Raw genomic sequence first — 18,678 nt, 5'->3', positions numbered from 1 at the left:
TCATTGGGATTATCTGCAGGAGTTAGACACAAGCTATTAAATATCCAATCCACTGTGGTTTTACATGAGACCACTGTGTCCTGGCTTTTGTGGGGGAAGAAACCAATACACACACTGAAGAAAAGTATGTATTATTTTGGTAGTTTTTTGATTCTGTGACAGAAGTGTATAACACAGTCTGTTTAAAAAAACAGGCTTGATTCTCAAATTTTAAAGCACTGAAATAACAACTGCTATGTATTTTCTTGGGAAAAAGTATACTAATTTGACCTTATTCAAGCAGTAATATATTTCCAGGGGGACCAATGAAGAGGAAGGAAAGAACTGATGAGGTCTAACTGGTGACTGCATTTACAGATTAATCTTGACAGGGAACAAATAACATCTCCTCCCAGGAGGCCCCAATATAGCCAACTGAGAAGTGGGGTCATTATGAGCACAGTGGATTTTTCTGATTACAATAAACTTTTTAATTACTTTAAGTGAAATATTCTTTTCAGTGGTAGTAAACTTAAAAATTAAGCACTGTACTGTCTTTTTTTGTCATATTGGCTATGCATGCAATCCTCTCTTATTCTTTACATTGCTTTGCACAGCAATTCGTCTGCCCTGAAATCAAAATGGGAAAATGGTACACATTTATTAAAAAAGCACTCACATACCAAAACCTGCAAGAACCCACACAGGGAAAGAATGAGCTGAATGAGTGGTCAGCAGCTTAGCCCCAGAGCAGTTTCATTTTTATCCATGTTCTACAGTGGCCTTTCCCATGTAATTTCATTTGAAGCTAATAAGTTTGGAGAACAGTTATCCAAACGAATCAATGAAGGTGGGGTAGGACTAGAATAATGATACAATTTTTATTTTTCAATTAGGTGATAAATTTTCATTCTAGGAAGATACTACAACATATCACAAAACATACCAACTACATACATCCACAATGAAAGTCATTATGAAAGAGTATTCATGAAACGATTGTGTCATGGAAGCAAAACAACTAATTTGGAACATGAGAGCCAAGTAATCAAGTTCCTTTAAAAAGCGGGGCGGGAGGGGGGAAATGACATTTTCTGACTGATAATATTAAGTCACAATAAATAATATTAAGGAATCAGTGTTAATTTTCAAGGTGAGATAATAGTACTGTGGTTACGTTAAATAGGAGTTCATATCTTTTAAGGAAACACTCTGAAATATTTACAGATGAAGTCTGAGATGTAGGGCATGGAAGCAGGGAGAAAGTGAGAATGTAAATAAGGCAAGATTGGCTATAGGTCGTTAAATGTTGAGGCTGAATCAAATTACATCAGATTTCTTGTATTGCCCCCACCACTTCTGCACATATTTGAAACCTTTCATAATAAAAAAATTTAAAAGACTCTATTTTGAGGACTGTAAGCAAAAAGGAATGGCTTTGATTAACTCTGAGAAGCAGCAAAAGACACTTCTGAAATTATTTTAATTCTGCCTAGTCCCTGCTTTCGATAGTCAACAAAATTGGGCTTTAGTTCCCTAATGTGAAGTAAGGCTCTATAAAGTGAGGCTATGGCTTCATCCAATTCTATAATTAAGCCCAGACTGTGATGATGTACATTTGGAGTGTCTGCCTAATGAGTTACCAACAACACGCTGTGTTTTTTATCATGGCCCCATTCTACCTACACGCCCATCATATAACATTTCTAGCGTACTCTGTTGCATTTCCCTGTTAGTTTGTGTTTCGAAATTACACCCGAATTTTAATATTATCTTAAGCAAAATACAAACAAAAAGTTAAATGTGGTGCAAAAATAATCATACCAAATACTTCAAAGCCATTAGCACGGGTAAATGAGTTCTCTCTATAAAAACACAAGAAGCACACCCGCTATTAACACTGTCTTGGGAAATCAGAGGCTATGACTGTGAATGAGTAGAGAGGCCATGGCTGCTTTTACCAAGACTATGTGACATCCTCCTATTTTTCTACTTTTCACAGAACTAAAAAGTTAAACAAAATGAAAATTCCAAACTATGGAAGGAAAATCTCCAACTTCATCTGTCTTTAAACATTTTTTAAATATGAAAAAGTAGTCTGATGATTTGAATGTTTAGGGTATTTGAACTAAGTTAACTAATATTTTTAATCCATAGTTTGCTGTCACCAAAAGGCAGCGTGGAGAGGGCATTTTTCATTGGTTGAATACTTTCTATACTTAAGGTAATGTGTACCTCAGACATAATCCCTTATGATGTAGGCTTTATTATTCCCACTTTAGAGATAAGAAAGTTGAGGGTCATGGATGTTAAGTAATTTGCCTTAAGGTCACATACTGAATAAGGGGCATATTCAAACTTTCCAGAAGATTTTGACCCCATGGGTGTTTTTAAAATCATTTGCCTTCCAGCTTACTGACAGTCCTGAACATTTCAGAATGCATTACTATACAGAAAGATAGGATTAACAGAAGCCCTTCTAGGTACTCTTATTAGACTTCCAATAAAATAATTCTATAAATACATATGTGTGTATCACATATGTATGCTTCCATTTTACCAATGAATCAACTTCTACCCAGCCGGGTCCAAAGAAAGTTAATCAAATTCCACAATTTCCTCTAAATACACTAGAGAGAGACAGCTGAAAAGTCAGAGACTAATTCAGCTGGTCACTCCTACTATTTTCACATTGGAAAGACAATTGCTTACAACTGAATTCTCTCTAAACTTCAAGCAGCAATAACTCAGGCCAGAACACGCTCTCCTGTCACACTCTATCTTCTCCAGGTTCGGGGGAGTTTTGTCTCATAAAGATAATTAAAGACATGGCAGTGTCACTTGCTAGGATTTCTCTCTTTCTCTTTTACCTCTTATAAAAGAAGAAACTTCAGTTTAAAGATTAGATTTTTTTTCTTTTTCTAAAGCTGAGTATACCAACTGGCATCGGCTGTATTAAAATCAGGAAAAACCTCAATCAAAAAGCCCCTCTCGGAAGGCAGGCTTTCTTGTTAATATGCACCAACATGAAAGGCTTTCTTTTCATCCTATACAACTACAGTGTGTGTAAATTGCAGGGGGCTCATTGGCATAAATCTCTGCTGCGACCTCTGAGGTAAACTGGATTTACATTACTTTCTGACAAGAATTAAATGAAGGCCTTGTGGATATATGAACAGCCTTCTAGGCTGCAACAGATGGGCATGAATGTGCTCCCTAGGAAAACTATCAGTGACATCTGTGTCCTCCAAATTCTGGTGGTCTCAGCCAATTAACAGGGGGAAAGAAAGGGTGGGGTTGGGAGGCCACTGCACAGCCCGCAGCCAAAACTGAGGCAGAGTGTTTGTGTTTGGAGATGGGATCAGGCTGGCCCGAAGCAGCGAGGTTAGCACTTTATTGTTATCTTTCAAACGGAGAATGTGGCTTACAAGCTATTTGTATACCACAGTGAGGATAATATGATTTTTCTCATTTGACCGGAGGAGAGGGCCTTCTCTTGCAGCTGATATCATATTTCAGCGCAATCTCTTTGAGATGGGTGTTTACTTTTGTCTCTTCTGAGGCAGGCTGATGGCGCTGCTGTCTGCCAGTTTATGTGGTGCGTTCACGTGTCACAAAGCAGGTGAACTCTAAGACAAAACAGAGATCTCTCCCCAAAACCTTCCTCAAAATCTATTTCTTTCCTCCTCCAAAGTAGCTTTTACTGATTTCACAAGGAAGTCAAAATCAAGGGTTTCTGGTTAAAACAGTCAAGAGAGATTACATCACAGAACTTCAATGAAGTGATGGAGGATTCCTTGAAAAGACAGCAAAATGAACCATGAACCCTACTGTCTGAATTTATCAGATTCTGGCATGCCAATCCCCCTGTGTTTAACGTGCAGGCAGAAGGAAAACTGGATGAACATAAGCAGAGAATAAGATTCCCCTTGCACTCTCTCATCTCATTTCTTTGGATTGCACAGAGCAAACGACCAGGATTGGGGAGCTAAAGACATGGCAGGGGAGATGAGAACTAACATTTATTTGTTCAGCACCAGAAGGAATTAGGAGATGACTATTTAGATATTTTAGGTCCCATGTCTCCCAGGCCCAAGCATTAAGAACAGAGGCTTTGGACCCAAGGTACCCAAATCTGGCTCCACCACTTCCTGGATATGACACAGTGGGCAAGTTACTGAACTTCTTCGTGCCTCACTTTCCTTATCTGTAAAATCAAGCTAATAATCGTATCTACCTCTTAATAAGGATAAAATAACCTAATACATGGAAAATGTTTCTGACATTATTTGAGGGCTATTTCTATCCTGACTTTATGAAGAGGAGCATTGAGGGCCCATTTTCCCCACCCTCCTCCTTAGGCTTGGTTTAGAGGCCCAAACCTCTAAATTAATTTTTCAAAATGAAAGGCATTATGTTCTACTAGTTTTTAGAAATTCACAAAACTGATTTTCAAAAGAAACAATTTGTATTGCTTTTAGGAACTTAAGGTCATACTTCACATATTTCCTTTAATGTGTAAGATTTTGAAATTATGATTTGCTAAAATAAACTTATCAATAGCATCTGAATATCTCTAAAATATAAAATAGTCTGTCAAGAGGCTAATAAAATATTTAGACCCCCCCAAATTTAAGCCATTTGTTCTAACCCCCTTTTCCTAGTTGTAGAAATGGAAGTGAGTAGCTTGTGCTGTCGTAAATTGAGGTTATTATATGTGAAGTTTTAGAAGACAATAGTTAACTGTGATAGTTTGGATATAAACTATTTATCTCTTTGTCCATGGCATTGTTTAAAACACTAATTCCACACAGCAATTGTTTAGAACAACAACAAAAACAAAAGGAGGGCAAAAAGGGTAATTAGACCTTCTAAACAAGAGAGCCACTAGCTGTACATGCTCCTCTTCCTGTGTTTTTAAAGTAAATTTTCACTTATGTACTCTTAGTCTCTTATTTTCTGCTCTGTATGACTAATGATCCAGTTATAAAAACTGGAGCAAGCTGAGCCTCAGCAAAATGTAGGATTGCTTCTAGGGGAAGCCAAATTATTGGTCCACAAAGAAGTGCTTGCTCTTTCTCCATTACTTATTTGCTGGCTTTCAAAACCCATGGACTCAATAGTGAGGATGAAGACAATTGTGGGCACAATTTTTATACAAATTGTGAAGTTTTCAAAATCTTCATTAGGCTGTAATGCCAAACATAATTTTCTCTTATCCTATTGGTATGATATCTTCATGTTGATCTTCAGACAGCAGAGGGGCCTTTGTCTGCATAGAGATTCAGAAGAGAATTGACACTAAACAAAAGCACCTGTTGTTTCATTCTCGTAATGGCCTCAGAAGTGACCAGTTGGCTGCATTTTCCCCACCCTCCTCCTTGGGCTTTTCCCAACACTACCATCTCACACATCATTACTGGACGTAAAAGGAGAATAATTGAGGAGAAGATCAATAAATTTAAAAGCTCTTTAAGGAAAGACATAATGAATTTGGTACAGCACATATTTTTAGATCAAAGATGCCTTTGAAGTGACAAAACCCTAATCCATAAACTACTGAAGCACTTCCTTTCTCTCCCAAACGGCTTGTTGTCAAATAAAATGGAAGTTAATGAATTATCTTTATCTGAAAATGGCCAAAAGAAGCCATCACCTAATGACAGCCTTGTCACAAACGACAATTGGGGAAACTGTCAGGAAGGCAAGGCCTAACAAGCAGAGGAGTGGGCTTGCTGTTTGCACTAATCTGGCCATGCAGCCCCACACACAATCCCAGCCAGCTTGCTGTGTGAAATAGCTAAGGCTTTGTCAGTGGTGGCAAGGACTGGAAAGAGTGCTCTTTCATGAATATGTATTACCATCCCTCGAAGCCTACAGAGACAAACCCTTCAAAACGGAGATATAAAACACACACACACACACACACACACACACACCACCGACCAACAAAAACCAAGAGAACCTAAGCTACTCGGTTGAGTGTAGGGAAATGCTAGTAACTAATGAAAGATCACGCATTGGAAATCGAGCCACAGGCACCTGGTTCCATGTGTTTGCAGGATCTTTATTTCCCAGCAATTGAGATGAAATCTTTAGGGGGCTTTCAATCTTTGGGAATCAGGTCTATAGATTCCAAGAGGCTACACACAGTTACATGGTTTGCAAAGCACACACCTTATAATGAATTCACCTTCCCAATTCCAGATATGGTCTGAAATTCTAAATATGTGAAAACAATTTTCATATTAACTAAGTATACGTGCAGCTTTAAGAAACCGATCAAATCTCACATTGGCTTCCTATGAAAGTAGTAAAAACACTATATGGAAAATTATGATAAAGATACATTTGTCCAATATTGAGCAGAAAGACATTGTGCAGGCAAAAAGTAAAAACTGCAAGCGAGAAATTTTAAGGTGAAATGGGGAAAAGACCCACTCTGCAAGCCCTCTGTAATCCTAAAGTAGTGTTTAAAAAATAGTGTTAAAATGCTTTTTAAAATTCATATTATATGTATATCCTTTTCTACAAAGATGAATTATTTCACATTCATCTCTGGACACAGATCTAGTAGGATGTTTTTGAATGACTGAACTTTGGTTTCTCTACTGACATGGCAATTTAATTTAGTTCAAATATGAGTATATATTTAAATTCACTTTTCATAGCAGCAGATGCATAGGCAGAAGAGTTAAAGGTTGTTTCTCTTTCAGTTTTTCTTCTGATATGATAAAGTTTGGTTTCCCACTGTGCAAGAGACAAAGCTCAGTTTTGAGGGTTTTCGATATTATGCCATGTTTGCCATAGATATTTACATTTCATTAGCATATTCTACTCTACGTGAAATCCAGCATTGAATGCTCCCAGCGCACTAAAGCTAATCCTCTTTAAAGAGCTACAGGCTATATTACATGTAGCCACAGCAGCAGCCGTGCCATCGTTGCATCACTTTGAAGACGATGAACAGAGTTCTCTTGTGCGTCCCCTGTACCCAGACTCATAAACCACTGCTTTCTGTGCTGTGAAATCCTTCTGTTTTCATCAAGGAGAATTACGAGGAGGCCGAAATCCACGTTACCACTCTGAAAGCTGGATTGTACTTGAAGAGATGTTATGCTGATTTCACTTTTTCCTAAGTGTCTATGCACAGTGTTTTCAACTAAGATTAAAATGAACTATATCCAAGTATTTGGGGTCCTTTGATTAGCATCAAGTGCTAACCACATCCTTCATCTAGGGAATCTGATCCTGGATAATCAGAGGAAAGAGACTCAGTGATGCCACAGGTCTTCTTTTCTTTACCCTATTTTTATAGGATAACATTAAACATTTAGATGTAGTAATTTGTAGTAGCTCACTTCTCCGAAGACAAAGATGACTTAGCTAGCATTATCTATGCAGCAGACAGATAATCCAGTATCCAATTTCAACAAAATATGACAAACTAAAAGTTGTACAACATTGCAGAAAATGTAATTTTTTAGTTAAAAACAAAGAAAAGTGAGTACATCCTTCTGATGATATTCCCTTACTAACGCTTAGATTGTACTATAAATAAAATTGATCTTGTTTCTTCTTATTTGATTATAATTAAATTGTAAAAATGGTTTATAAATTGTAATTTTGAAAATAATTATTCGGTAAAAATTGTTATTGAAGATGTCCATTATACTGTTTAATGTTATTTTACTTAAAGTGCCACATGGTAAATCCTCCTATGATTAAAACAGGAGACACTTTGATTTTCATACCAAATGGAAATATTTCTTTCTATGAGACTATGAGAATCTAAACCTCATCATATTGTCCCTTTTCGCCTTCACTCCCAGGAAACTCAGATTTTGTGATCAGTTCCATGCTGTCCTTCACTTAGATAATCTTGTACAAACCATCTAACCCAGACCCTTTGTTACTTGGTCCACATTCTTTACCATTGGCTTAGTAGTTCTAGACATACGAATGTGTCTCTTTATAGGTAATTTCAAATATTTTTGAACGTGTGTGCAAGTTAAAATACAATTCACAATAGTGTTCCTTATTTCCTTTCGCCATTTTCTTCACAAGCATATGCCAGAAAGTCTTTTTGGAACAATGGAAAGAACTCAGCGCTTGGAGTAAAATAGGCCTGGATTTGCTGTACACCTACTATGTGGCAGGAATTATTTGCCTGCTCTTCTGAGGTGACTGAGCCGTGAGGCAGGCAACCAATTATTTCTGTTGCTGTAGGCAACTCTGGCACTTCCAGACACCAAAGAAAACTTTGCTGTACGTTTTCTTGCTGTACCCCTTGCTTTAATCCTGGCAATACCTAAATTCAGACTAAAGCCTCATTTATAATTAGTATAATTCTCTGCTTATTCTTATATTCCAGTAATTTCCAAGGTAAAACATACTCTGAAAGATTTTATTACAGTCATCCAGACATTAGCAAATACCTTTCCTAGGTAGCGTGCCTCCTTCTGTGTCTGTACCACTTTAAAGCTGTTAAGGCACCTCTTTCTGGGTGATTTTCCTATTCTCTCTTACACTTCTTCCTGAGTGTCTGTTTAGCGTCACTTTTCCCCACACTTCTAATTTAAACAAAGGAGGAAAAGAAGTAGAGAACTGGGTATATTTAAAATTGTTCATGATATTTTACTCAAAAACTGTTGTCTTAGGAAAAAGCACTAAGTATGAATGTACTTAATAAAAAATGACATAAAATCATTTGTTAATCAAAATGATTTAAAGAATGCAAACCCTTCAGCTGTTATTCAAATATATATATTTAAATGTGTGTTACTGCTAAACATTTATAAAAATGGATAATATAGTAGGCCCCAAAGAAACTTCATAAATCAGCAAAAGGAAAAAATATTTGACCAAAATTCATAAAAGCTCTAAATTATTAACAAAACATTTAAATTTATAATTGGCTCACTTGGAAATTTCAACAGCACTCACAAGTCATCTCACTCTTATTTTCCGATACATTTTTAAACTTCAGGGATGCAACCAAAACTATACTCAAAAGAAAATACATAGCTTGATAATCTTTTATAATAAAAGTGAAGTACAAACTGTGCTTCCATCTTAAAGAAAGGGAGCAACAAACAGTCTTAGGGAAACAGGAGGGATGAATAAACATAAAATGTTTTAAAATAATTATTTATAAAGTAGTAAATAAATCAAAATGGTATTTATTTGAAAAGGCCAATAAGTTGGTTTTCAGGAAAATCTAATGGAAGAAAAGAATAGAGAATATTTTCAGATTGAGAAACGTGGTACAAACGTTAGAAGTATAAGAGACTATACGTAAAAATCCACCTAAAAATGTGAACATTTGCATAAAGTGTATATTTTCTAGGATAATTTTGATTTACTATCAAAACTGAAAAAAAATCTAGAATATAATTAAGATGAATAATAAGTGAAAAAAGTCTCTTACTTTCAAGAAAGGTGTCAGGTTCAGATGGTATCAGAGTCAATTTCCACCAAATCTTTCAGATTTATGTGATTTCCAGGATATTTAGATTATTACAGAAGACAGAAAAGTGTAAAAGACATTTCCAGTTCATTTTATGAGGCTGACATAACACTACTATTAATATCCGACCAAGACAATGAAAAAAAAGATAACTAAAGATAACTATAGTAGACACAGTTGTTGCCCACTCATATCTCCAAAATATAAACTGCCGAAAGTAAATTTAATAAGAGGTGAATCTGAGCCATAAGAGGAAAGAAAGCTTTACTGAGGTGAACAAAAGAACAACCAACCAAATAATATTTATGGATTCAAAGCCTTAATATTTTAAAGATGTCATCCTCTCCTAAATCATCTATACTTTTAATAAACAACCCCAATGTCCATCAGCTGATGAAACAACAAAGTGTAGCATACCCATACAACAGAATAGTATTCAGCAGTAAAAAGGAACTTGCTACAACATAAACGAACCTCAGAAACATGCTAAGTAAAAGAAGCCAGACACAAAAGACCACATATTTTGTGATTCCATTTATAAGAAATTTTAAGAAAAGGCAAGTCAAGAGATATAGAAAGAGTATTAATGGAGTAGAACAAGGGCTGGGGATAGGAACAAGGATTAAATGTAAATGAGCATGAGGGATCTTATTTGGGTGATTAAAATGTTCTAAAACTGGATTTTGGTGATATTTGCATAAGTCGGTAAATTTGCTAAGAAGAATTTAATTGTACTGTTAAATGAGTAACTTTTATGGTATGTAAATTATATCTTAATAAAGATGTTAAAAATTGTGTTTAGCTAATAAGTTTCATTCATTAATTTTTGGTTATCCCTATTTACAAAAGAGGCAAATGAGGCTCGAGGAAATTAAGTAACTTGCTTGCTGTTAAAGCTTTTTGTTTTACACATCAGAATTCATACCTCAAACTGTAATTTCTGTCTGCTGTCCTCCCCTGATCGAATGCTTAAAGACATCTATCTGAATCTCATTTTACCCACTCTATTAGTGAACCTACTTTCCATTATGCAGGGTACTTCCCTATCTATCCCCACTGTATGTTGGTTACACAAATCTATATATGTGTTAAAATTATAAAATAAAGACCAAACTAAAGGTCAATTTTACTGTACGTTAAGTTAAACAATAAAATAAATAAAAATAAAGCCAATTTATTCTGGTTTCCAGAAAAAGAAAGAGAGAGCAAGAGAGAGGAAGAAAGGGAAAGGAAAAAAATCATGAAGCTGTAATGTCTTACGTTTTAAAACTGAGGTATCTAAATAGCAGAAAAAGAGTCTGACCAAGTTACACCTGGAGGAGTGGGCTTACACACCAAAAAAAAAATTGCATGATTTTTTTCTGACTTATATTGATATCAACAGAAACTAGGGGAATGTGTGTGAAAATAAATTCTAAAATGCTAGACTAAGGAAGGAAAAGGGATCATAGCTCCCTTGGGTACAAATGATTAACATGGGTACATTTACCAGAGATTCTAGATTCACTGTGCTGTTCATTAGGTGGGATTGGTTATCACAATTTGGTTAGAAAGTAGAAAATACGTAAGACGCCTTGGTAAGACATACATGTAACTGAGGATAAGAGATAAATTCCATGAGAGTTCAGAGATCTATTAATTCACTGATGTTTCTGGGAGTCTAGAGATTTGGGGTACACTGAGGTATCCCCTCCAAACTAAAAGACAATTTGCTGCACCTTGTATCCAGTTCCACAAAGAAAGAGGCACACACATTTGGTGGAATTCTAGTATAAGAGAGGCAAAATAATATTACATTGGTGTTGCTCCTTCCTACTTATTGAATAAGCCATGAGGCTTCTATATTTAAGGAAGGCTCAAAGCAAATGAATATTCTTCAGCCAGTTCAGTTTAAAGAAAAAGCCACTCTTGCCACTTAGCTCTTGTGACCCAGGAAATCTAATGTGTACAACATTCTGTAGCAGATCATTGAGCCCATGGAATTCCCAAATAACACAATAATAGTACAGCCCCTAGAATTGACAGCAAAGCCATACCTCTTTGACAAATAACTAATGTCCTCAAGAAACTTCTCCTGTTTTTTTTCTGTTGGGTTCTGGCAAAGACTGAATATCTGGTCATGGGAAATGAACTGATAATGAGACTTGTGCTGTCTCTCCCAAATTAGATGCTGTCTGACGGAACTATTGTTAAATTTGGATGGGCAGAGCAGCTCTCCATCATCAAGATGAAATGGCACATACAAGGTCACCCTCAACCACGTTCTAGAAGCACAAGAAACTTTCATGAGCAAATGGCTCCAACTCTCGTGGCCCCTAATCTTGCTGTAATGCCACCTCTTCCTGGACCCACACATATAGGGGACTACCTTATGGACAGGGACGGAACAGTTCAAGACTGATTTACTAATGGTTATGCATAATATACTGGCAATGGCCATAAATAAATTGATGCAGCATTAGAGTTTTCCACACTGTTGGCCATGAAGGACAAGTAGGAAGATAAATCTTCACAATAAGCAGAACTTTGAGAAGTACATCTAATTGTATATTTTACCTAGAAAGAAAGATCATCATAATGAAGATTTATACATAGAGCCTAAAGGTTTGTTTCAATGATGAGCAAGTTGGAAGGAACAAGACTGGATGACAAGGAGGTTTAGGGTAGAGGTACATGTATACACCTCTCAAAATAGGTTCATGCTGTGAGAATATTGTGCCTCATGTGAGTGCTCAGCAAAGGACTCTCACTACAGAGGAGACTCAATAATCAGATGGGCAGGAAGCTCAGTACTGCAAATGTCAGCTATCCTTTTTCCCCAGAAACACGACTATTCCTCAGTAGGTTCAAAAGCAAAGTGGCTGTGGTGACAGAGATGGAGGTTATCCATGGGCTCAACCACGAGAACTTGTTACCAAGGCAGATCCAGCTACCACCTCAATTGAACGCTTAAAATGCCAGCAGCAGAAACCCATGCTGAGCCCTCCATACGGCTCCAAGTGTGGGGAACAGGGTGGCGTGGCTAGCCTCCTGCTGACTGATGATACTGAAGCTCTTTCACTGTGGACTTGGTAGCAATTTTTCTCACTAGAATATGTTATGCATATAGATTTTACTTCCCTGTTATGCTTCTATGAGCAAAACTTTCTGTGAACTTACTGAAAGCTTATTCAGCCCACAGTAATCCATATGCTATTATTTCTGGCCAAGAGTGCTATGGGATTCCCACAGGATTCATTGGTTTTACCATAACCCAGGAGGAGCTGGCCTTGTAGAGAAGTGCAATAGACTGTTACAAAGACTCACAGAGCCAGCTGGAGGACATCTTATGAAGTTGGGGTACTGGCGTAGAGAAAATGGTGTATGCTCCGAATCAATAACCAATATATGGTGTGTTTCACCCAAGGACAGATCACATGGATCCAGGGATCATAGGGAAGAAGTGGGAGTAGAACTTCTCATACTACGCTTCCTCCCCTTACTGAGAGTGCATTAAGGAAGCTATAAATCTAGCCTCATAATAGTTGCAAAAAGAGGGGCTGTGGTCAATATTTATATTTTCTTGCTTTCATGGTAGTGTATATGTTCATACAGTAACCTATTTGTTTTTTCCCCATCTCTTTTCACCTATCATTTTACCTAGGCTGTGTCGGTGGTGATGATCTTCATAGTTTAGTCCATGAATAATATATATGTAGCTTTCACAAAACTGATCAAATGTCCTCTTCTTTCTCTTATTTAACTGTCTACACAATAAATTCTTTCTAGAATTAAGTTCTAAGAATGAGTCTGCATTTCCAGATGAATTTACACACTTCACTGACTCATGAGAACAGTACAATCTAGCATGTTTCTCTTTTAAACTGGTTGTCTGGAAGCTCAGAGATTCCTATAAACTCCATTGTAATGATTCATTCACTTCAGGTTTCCAGACACTGCTTCCTTCCTTTTTTCTAAATGGTTTCTGATCAGTGCTTTTCACTTTAACTTTTCCTGCACTGGTTTATACCCACTTTTAACGGTGCATGTCACTTTGGTTCCTATTTATAAATAAACCCTGCCTTTTAGCAAAGCAGTTCATGACTTCCCTTAGCAGCAGCTGAGCCACAGAACGACCTGTGCATTCAACCAGGATTTGTTGAGTGCTTACCATGTGCAGATGCAACAGTGCTACTCCTCATCACTGTGCACGGTCCTCATATCCTCGACTATCCCTATTATTTCATGTCAGATGCCCATTGTCAATTCCATGGGTAACACTTATGTGATGTGTGGCTCCTCTTATTTGGACTGTCTTTCAGAGTCTGTTTCTGACAGTCCCATCCTCTAGGTTCTGTCTTTCACCAGTGAGTGCCTTTAGACCCAAATCCACTCTTAGATAAGATCTTATAATTTCTGAATTTTCTGATAACTTCTCTATTTACCATGGCTTAGATTAACTACAACGTTTTAGAAGCTTCTAGAAGTTACCTGAAAACCAGAATTGCCTCATCCTGAGAGCTAGGGACTTTCTTCCTTTTGAAATGAATGAAGATGCCATGACCGTATAGTGGTTAGTAGTCTGCATTGTGAAATGAATGAAGATGTGAAATACATGGAATTGGGACACAATGCAACCTCTGGAGAGATGTGTTCTCCACTGGCAATAGTCAAGCAGGATGTTGGTGTATAAGTCAGTCTCTTGAGAGTTTGGTTAGTAAAAATAAAAGGATTAGGCTGCACACAATCCACTGCTCTTTCCTCTTTTTCTATTCTTTAGGAATAATACTTGTCTAATATAGGTACAATCCCTCATGGGTAGGTGGACTATCTTCCTCTTTTTTTCCCCCTAAATTGACCTTTCCTCCTTCCTGGCTGCTTGTTCTACCCAAGCACATATATTTATTCTTTAATTCATTCAACATTCTTCTAAGTACCTACTATGTGCCAGACACAAAATGTTTAAGGATAAAGAGATGAATATGGTACTGTTTCTGGGCTCTAGAAGTACGTAGTTGTGGGGAGGCTGATATGTAGACAATAATTACAGCCTCATGATAAGTGACAAGGCAGAGGCACTATAGAGGCCTAGAGATGTCCCTTCACCTGACCCACAAGCTGAGAGGCTCTTTGGGGACAGTGACCCTGCTTTATAATGCAGCAAAAAGTCATCAATCCATCATGTTGGGTGAGTTGCTGAGCTTTTTCACAACTGAAAGAACCAACATCTCAGGCCACTGCAGGAACACGCGGTTTTGGAAAGTCACACTAATTTTCCCACAAACTCATGTAGTTGTGATCTGGGATAGTAAAACCTGTACTCCAAAGTAGAATTTTGAGGAAAAAAAAATATGTTTCTCCAGAAGGTAGGGCACATAGATTATACAAAGTACTACAGAGCTCCCTTAGGAGTCCTGAATGCCCAGTGTGGTACTCTAGAAATTTCCTCCAGCCAGTGAAATGATGTCACTAAAGGATGATAATTGGTCCCTAAAGGATTGCCTTGGGGAGGGTACAGAACAAATACTCAACAGTGGCATAATCAAGCAAGGGAGGATATAATTACTTATACACATCCAAACATGTGGACTCTTTGGACATGTACAATGGGTTCAGATAATTAAATAGTGTTACATATGGATATTCTGAGAAGGTAACATTTCTGTACCCCTCAAGAGACTTACAAGAAATCTATTGATCTTCCCTACTTGATACTCCTTTTCTTTGTATCAGTGACTAGCAACCAGCATAAATACTCAATAAAACATTTCTACTAGAAGCAAATGCAGACTTGTCTCTCACAGCACATATGATTGAGGGTGGACTCACTTTGACAGACAGATTAATGGTCCTCTTGGAAGAAGGAACCCAGTGTGCCGGCAAAGGATGCTTTTGGCTTGTACAGCCTTTATTAATGTATCCACTTTACTTGGCCCTCCATTCAACAAAACAAAAACCACTGCTTTCTTTTCTAGGTAGTCATTGCTTAATAGTCACCCGATCCAAGTTCGCCATCTGCAGGTCATACAATTTACAATTGCTTTTGAGAAGATTGCATGGGAGGATTCACATGTGCCTCCTTTTGGGGGAGTTTATACTGCTGTTGATTGATACCACAACTGATGGCTATTTACTGCATAACTACTGTCTTGTTAGATATTTCCTGGACTCTTCTTTTACATTTGTCTACACGCAGGGATTTACGTTAAAAAGGTAACAGTGAAGAGGAGCTATGAAATATATGTTTTAGTGTCATGTTTCTTAACTTAAAAAAACGCAACCTTGGGGCTTCCCTGGTGGCGCAGTGGTTGAGAGTCCGCCTGCCGATGCAGGGGACACGGGTTCGTGCCCCGGTCTGGGAAGATCCCACATGCCGCAGAGCGGCTAGGCCCGTGAGCCATGGCTGCTGAGCCTGCGCGTCCGGAGCCTGTGCTCTGCAAGGGGAGAGGCCACAACAGTGAGAGGCCCGCCTACCGCAAAAAAAAAAAAAAAACGCAACCTTCCTTGTGGGTAACATAAAAATAACACACTTTCATTAATGCTTGTATTACAAAGCACTAATAATCCTAATCATCCCTACCATTTACTGAGCCCTTAGCTTGGTACCATTGGCCTAAGAACTTATAAACATTATCTAATTTAATACTTACAGCACATTTATGAAGTACTTTTATTCTCATTTTGTAGATGAGAAATCTGAGGTTCTAAGAGGTTACGCAGCTTAGCCAAGGACATAGAGCTAGTTAGTGAGTTGGAGATCTATCTCACTTCAACTCTATGCTCTTGAAAAACCCACCATACTGCCCCCAAGCATTTCATTTTTCTGTTTCAAGCCTACGACGACTGCCTATGTATTTTTCAACGACTCTCCTGCCTTTGAGGTAAACATATAAATATAATATGTGTCCTCCCAGGCAGGGAGCAGGAAAGAACAACCTTTTTCCTCAATGTGCTGTACAACAGCCAAGAGTACAACCAGAAACTGCGAAGCAGTCTCTTTCATCACCAAGTTAGTCCAGTAGTATTCCAGAAGCATTCCAGAAGTCCGGGGTAAAGCTGTGACCCACTCTTCTTCTCCCTCTTCCTGGAGCTTAGGTTGGCAAGTGTGTCCTGATCATATCTGACCCTCTCCACTGACTTTAAATTTAAAGTCGTGTTCAATCAACAATGCCTAAGGTCCAACCCTCTCTCCTAAGGGATCCTCAATTTGCAGTTTCTGTCATAGTTTTCTTCAGAGTTTGCCTTTTTAGAATATCAGGAAGATTTATTTGGGGAAGTATTTTCTTTATTTTCAGTTGGATTTGAGTTTCTATTCTTTTCTGTCCCCAAAGGTGAGGTTCACTTGGGCAAAGTGGAGGCATGCCCACTTCTGGAATCCAGGAATTCTTGGATAGGCCACCAAAATAACTAGTTTGTGTGAGAAACCATAGTTCCCTGGGGACAAGAAGACTTTAAAGACTGAATTAGGAGATTCTTCGGTTAATTTAGCTGCAAGGAACAGAACATACCCAAACTAGCTTTAACATAAAGGGGAAATTATTGGGTGGACACAGGGATATCTCATGGATGTAAGGACAGAAAATGAAGATAGTCTTCATGAGGGATTACAATCAGGACACAGAAATTTGTTGGAGGCAAAAATAATCTCTCTCTGTCTCTCTCACTCCACAGTCTGCTTCATTCATTCCACCAAGACTTAATGAAAGCCTACTATGTCAGGCACCATGCTAGGTGGTAAGAGCGCAGAGTGAACTGAACAGACAAGGTCAGCTTTATTCCTCTCTGTAGACCATCCTTATCTGATCCACTTACCCTGGTTTTACATGCCCTCCTGATTCAAGCCCTCAACAGAAACTGACTCAGTCTCAGCATCCTCAGTTCAAAGACAAAATCTTGGCATAACACACAGCTTGTTACCTCTGGTATCAGCTATCCACCCCTGGTCCAATCAGGTACAGCAACAATGACTCTGGTAGGGAGGGAGGGGGAGTCGCATGGGACAGTCTCAGCAGTCAAGGAAGAAGAGAGCAAACTGTGTGGAAACGGGATATCGGTAAGGAGGATATGACCCGTGAAGGAAATGATGATCATCTCATCTCTACTGCAAAGATTTTCAAAGATAAAAGAATGATGAAAGTTTCCATAACTTGAGAAGAGAAAAGGAAAGCGCCTCAAAAGGGCTGAAAACTCACCATGAGGTATGGAAGGGTTCCCAGACATATGGCCTATGTGGGGACACAAGTTTGAGTCTGAGTGGAAGGCTCTGAATGAAGAACGGGTTACTCAAAAGCCCTCTAACCCTGCATAAGTGGAACCTGGGTGACTTTCCTTGCGAGCGGAGAGGAGAGAGCAGGGGAATTACAGATCTTAAAAACAAGGCCTTCCTTTAAAGTCTGAAAAAAACTTGTGGCTGCTTAGAAGTTCAAATTATCTAAGGTAAGAAGAAACATTTGTAAACCCTGGAGGCAGTCAATCTCCAATTTTAAGAGCAGCAGATGGAGAACAGGGACACTGCAGCAATAGCTTATGAAGACTGGAAAGCATCCCAAAAAATGGGGAGTGGAGTGGCTAAAAGGTGAAATATGCAATAACAAAATTTTTGTGATGGTTGCCTAAGTTTTTCAGGCATTAGGGCTAATGTGGTCTCTGGAAATAGGAATTATAATTATCAATGTAAAAATAAACTCTCCTCCGAAGTCTGGACTGCCAACTTGAATGTCTCAGGTACCTCACTTCTATACACTGACAAGATATTTCAGGTTAACTCCTTTCCTTCAAGAGAATCTTGAGAAGGTAAGATATGTCATTTGTTCAACTGCAAATTTCTAAAGAAGTGTTTAATTCTGATCAGATTTACTAGCAGACTCTACTTGGATTTGTAGTTCAATTTACCATTTTGAGAAAGTAAAAATCATGTATGGTAAAAGTTCCCAAATGAGTATAGTGTCTAAAGTTCTTTAAAACTTGCAATGAAATTCAGTATATGGCAAAAGGCTGCAGATGTAAAGAACTATAGTTATTGTAATACTAACTTAGCGAGTTACAGACATTGCCTTAGGTTGTTTGGACTTAGCAGTTATTTTGTATATGAGCCATAGACTCACTTGCCATGAGGTAAGGTGTTTAGAAATTTTATTTGTTATGAAACCAGGCAGCCTACAATATCTTATTCTCATTAGCCCTCTGATTTTTTTTCTCCTAATCAGATCTGAAATCTAGAACTGTTTTCTCAGGGGATGGTCATCCTAAAC

The 18,678-nt window shown here is 38.0% G+C and overlaps 1 protein-coding gene across 9 annotated transcripts in view; it reads right to left on the bottom strand.

The window, feature by feature from the left end:
- ALPK1 (alpha kinase 1) overlaps window positions 1–18,678 on the bottom strand; it is a 134,428-nt gene that overhangs the window by 82,441 nt on the left and 33,309 nt on the right. For 2 of the 9 annotated variants that reach the window (XM_081244192.1, XM_081244196.1), the window contains exon 1: window positions 9,410–9,531. The exons of the other annotated variants lie outside the window; for them this stretch is intronic. The gene's annotated coding sequence lies outside the window, so the exon portion shown is untranslated. Of the gene's footprint in view, window positions 1–9,409; window positions 9,532–18,678 lie in introns of those variants that run through there. 9 annotated transcript variants of the gene reach the window in all.

Source organism: Mesoplodon bidens (assembly GCF_964165515.1).
Source record: "Mesoplodon bidens genome assembly, chromosome: 1".
NCBI classification, from domain to species: Eukaryota; Metazoa; Chordata; class Mammalia; order Artiodactyla; family Ziphiidae; genus Mesoplodon; species Mesoplodon bidens.
This window is presented reverse-complemented; position numbering and strand designations above follow the sequence as displayed.